Source organism: Camellia sinensis, chromosome 14 (genome assembly GCF_055761805.1).
Source record: "Camellia sinensis isolate YWXY chromosome 14, ASM5576180v1, whole genome shotgun sequence".
In the NCBI taxonomy this organism is placed as follows: Eukaryota; Viridiplantae; Streptophyta; class Magnoliopsida; order Ericales; family Theaceae; genus Camellia; species Camellia sinensis.
The window spans coordinates 49,460,892-49,464,777 of NC_138974.1; the positions used below are offsets into that span (position 1 = coordinate 49,460,892).

General features: G+C 43.5%; 1 pseudogene; it reads left to right on the forward strand.

Moving 5' to 3' along the window:
- Positions 1–2,306: 2,306 nt before the first annotated feature.
- Positions 2,307–3,413, forward strand: LOC145812667 (18S ribosomal RNA; annotated as a pseudogene).
- Positions 3,414–3,886: the final 473 nt, after the last annotated feature.

Here is a 3,886-nt window from a genome sequence, read left to right on the forward strand (position 1 = left end):
AATTCCAACTTGAATACGTGTATCGAGTTGTCGCATTTCACATGCCATTCTTAGGGTAGCCGAGCCTATCTTAGTTGCATTTTGTATGCGTTGCATTAGCCATTGCTAACATGAACTAGGATCATGCATGATTACTAACTAGTTTCTTATTTTGGCTCGGAGTACACTGTGAGTGTTTATGCTTTAGCATCTTGCATGTATGTGAATGTTAACATGACAGCATGCTTGTCATGAGGTTAATTGCTTATGTGATATAACTGCCTGAATGCTTGCGGTTGAAAGTTGGATTGCTTGAATTGGAACAATTCATTGGAATCCGTGTTTTAGCCTACTTGCGAGTAGCACCTTCAAACCATTTTTCAAAACGAACATGAGATGTTTTGTTCCAATTCAGGCGACCCAGCCTATACTTGTATGTTGTGCGCATCACATAGTAATTCTAGGCTAATAACCGGAATAAGAGCACATATGTTTTCAAAAATCGATATCATGCTTAGTAGTGGCCGATCTTTGATCGGGCGAGCGGGAGTGCTCATAGCTGACCTTCCCCAATCATACCCAAGTTCCTGAGCCGAGGCAACTTTGGTGATGACGGACACGTGGCCTTAGGCACAAGTCAGGGTTTCCTAAATTCCCCCAAAATAAAATATTTAGGTGGCGACTCTGTATCTGGCAAAGCAGTCCATGTTTAACACTTCTTTCTAAAAATCAGTTTTCCAAAACGATTTTTTGAATTTGGACTCTTTGGTGATTTATCAATCTCACATCGCACATTGTGAGATCAGATTAAGAACCGTGACATTTGAGTCCGAACTGTAGTAAGCCCAAATGAACAAAACAAGATTTTTCCCGGGACGTTCGGGGACGTCTACACCTGGCCTGCGCAGGGTCAGGACAGCATGGCATGCGTACGGCCTTGGCAGTATGGCAGTCAGACACACGGGCAATCTTGGTAGCCTGGCTTGCTTGCGTGCGGCGTTGGCAACCTAGCCTGCTTGTGGCCTTGTCAGCATGCCAGCGTAGCTTATATGCGGCCTTGGCAGCCTAGCTTGCCTTGCTCCTTTTGAAAAATATGACCCTCAGGAAATTGACTTTTGCTTACATGTTACCTGGGCTTCCCTTGTGGAAGTTGCCTTACGAGAAGCATATCCCTCGAATAATTGCCATTAGGTTGGTTTTGATTTACGTACAAGTTGCCTGTGCTTTCCTTGTGGAAACTTGTTGCGAAAAGTATGTCTCTCGGAAATTAAATGTTGCCTTTGATATTTGTAGTTGAAGCAATCAGTTCTTGCTCGGCTTCTCTAAATGTTTTCGCACTTCGTTGGGCTTCTTAGTCCTTCGTGTTGTGTTTCGTTTTGGGGGGCTAGTGCATGGTGTACGTCATGGCCGCATGAGTTGTGATTTGTTTGTGTGAGTTAGATGGTTCCCTACCTGTGCAGCGAACTTCACTGGTGCATTCATTTTCATCATCAGTGGGATTCCTACAAGTTGCCTGCACTATCCTAGTGGAAGTTCCTTGCGAAAAGGTATGTCCCTCGAGTAATTGCCATAAGGTTGGCTTTGACTTGCCTACAAGTTGCCTGCGCTTCCCAAGTGGAAGATGTCTTACGAAAAGCATGCCCCATGAGTAATTACCATTTGTTTGGCTTTGACTTATGAATGAGTTGCTTGTGCTTTATGAGTGAAAGCTTTGTTGCGAAAAGTATGTCCCTCAGAAGTTACTTGTTGCCTTTGTTATTTGCAGTTACGCTAACCGGTGCTTGCTCGCCTTCCCTAAATGTTTTTGCATGTTCGTCGGGCTTCTTAGTCCTTCAGGTGTGATTCATTTTGGGGGGCTAGTGCAAAGTGTACATCGTGGTGCATGAGTTGTGATTGCTTTGTGCGAGTTGGATGGATCCTTGTTTGTGCAGCAAACTCCTTTGGTGCATTCCTCTTCATTCATGCTTGAAGGTCAAATTTTGTCTTCTGCCACACGTGGGTTCCTGTGTTGCCTATCTAGCGAAAAGGAATTCGGTCTAAATCGTGTGCCTATATTCATCTCGCCACCTCGTGGCCCTAGGTGAACGTCATAGTATCTCCCGTGTTCTATGATGTCCTCACATTACTGTGTCGATAGCATGGCCCACGGGGTAATTATACTCGTTCTCTCGGATTTAGAGCTTTGTGCGGGTACACATGGGCTTTGACCTTCATTTTCCTACCAAGCGTTCGTTGCTTGTTGCGGGCTACGATCATGCCTGCATCTGACCGTACCGACTCTGTTAGTTGGGCTTATGTAGTTCTGGCATTGTAAAAAGGAATGCTACCTGTTTGATCCTGCCAGTAGTCATTTGCGTGTCTCAAAGATTAAGCCATGCATGTGTAAGTATGAACTAATTTAGACTGTGAAACTATGAATGGCTTATTAAATCAGTTATAGTTTGTTTGATGGTATTTGCTACTCGGATAACCATAGTAATTCTAGAGCTAATACATGTAACAAACCCCGACTTTCGGAAAGGATGCATTTATTAGATAAAAGGTTGATGCAGACTATGCCAATTGCTCTGATGATTCATGATAACTCGACGGATCGCACGGCCTTTATGCCAACGACGTATCATTCAAATTCCTAGTCTATCAACTTTCGATGGTAGGATAGTGGCCTACTATGGTAGTGGCGGGTGACGGAGAATTATGGTTCAATTCTAGAGAGGGAGCTTGAGAAATGGCTACCACATCCAAGGAAGGCAGCAGGCATGCAAATTACCCAATCCTGATATGGGGAGGTAGTGACAATAAATAGCAATACTGGGCTCTTTGAGTCTAGTAATTGGAATGAGTACAATCTAAATCCCTTAACGAGGATCCATTGGAGGGCAAGTCTGGTGCTAGCAACCACGGTAGTTCCTGCTCCAATATCATATATTTAAGTTGTTGTAGTTAAAAAGATCGTAGTTGGATTTTGGGTTAGGTTGACCGGTCCGCCTCAGGTGTGCACCGATCGTCTCATCCCTTCTACCGGCTATGTGCTCCTGGTCTTAATTAGCTGAGTCGTGCCTCCGACATTGTTACTTTGAAGAAATTAGAGTGCTCAAAGTAAGCCTATGCCTTGGATACATTAGCATGGGATAACATCATAGGATTCCAATCCTATTTTGTTGGGCTTTGGGATTAGAGTAATGATTAACAAGGACAGTCGGGGGCATTTGTATTTCATAGTCAAAGGTGAAATTCTTGGATTTATGAAAAATGAACAACTGCGAAAGCATTTACTAAGGATGTTTCCATTAATCAAGAACGAAAGTATGGGGCATTAAGATAATCAGATACCATCCTACTCTTAACCACAAACAATGCCGACCAAGGATCAGTGGATGTTATTTTTAGGACTCCGCTGGAACCTTATGAGAAATCAAAGTTTTTGGGTTTTAGGGGGAGTATGGTCGCAAGAAGAAAACTTAAAGGAATTAATCGAAGGGCACTGCCAGGAGTGGAGTCTACGGCTTAATTTGACTCAACACAGGGAAACTTACCAGGTCCAGATGTAGTAAGGATTGACAGACAGAAAGCTCTTTCTTAATTCGATAGATGGTGGTGCATGGCCGTTCTTAGTTGGCGGAGCGATTTGTTTGGTTAATACCATTAACGAACGAGACCTCAGCCAGCTAACTAGTTATATGGAGGTGACCCTCCACAGTTAGCTTCTTAGAGGGACTATGGTCCTTCAGGACGCGGAAGTTTGAGCCAACAACAAGTTTGTGATGTCGTTAGATCTTCTAGGCCGTACACACGCTACACTGATTTTGAGAGCAAAAAAATTAGAGATTGTATTCTAGAGAGAGAGTGAGTTCACTTCTAGAGAGAGAAAGTGTAGGAATTGAAGGCTTTGGCTTGAATTTTTCAA